The sequence below is a fragment of the Salvelinus sp. IW2-2015 genome, linkage group LG9 (genome assembly GCF_002910315.2).
Source record: "Salvelinus sp. IW2-2015 linkage group LG9, ASM291031v2, whole genome shotgun sequence".
In the NCBI taxonomy this organism is placed as follows: Eukaryota; Metazoa; Chordata; class Actinopteri; order Salmoniformes; family Salmonidae; genus Salvelinus; species Salvelinus sp. IW2-2015.
In genome coordinates this window covers 12,427,926-12,428,384 of record NC_036849.1, presented here as the reverse complement: position 1 = coordinate 12,428,384, position 459 = coordinate 12,427,926, and positions in this window count along the sequence as shown.

Below are 459 nucleotides of genomic sequence, written 5' to 3'. Positions count from 1 at the left end.
GTATGTTTGTAATTCTTTCCATCCCACAAGGCTTTGTAACACTTACCATGAATGGAGACATTTTCAGGAAAAAACAGTTGATGCAAACTTGGCAAGTGCTGCCCGGGCTATTCCTCACAATTAAACTGGGCTATTCTTTGACATCCAATCCAAAAGGTAGCCAGGAAAAAAGCAGACAGTTGCGTCTGGCATTAGATAGAAGCTATGACCAGTTACTGAGTGTATGACCGTAACTAAAACAGCCAATTTCACAACCCACTTTCTCATACCTAAATTGTCCTACACATGCCATCAATTATTACCTTAAACTACCCAGTTAATCTGTGGATCCAGCGTGCCAATAAATGGAGCATATTTTCCCTATGATATAGCTTGATGAAAGGGACAATGCAAGACAGCCATTCCCAGGCATACACAATTACAGACAGTCATGTCTGAGGGTTGTGGCTAGATGGAGTA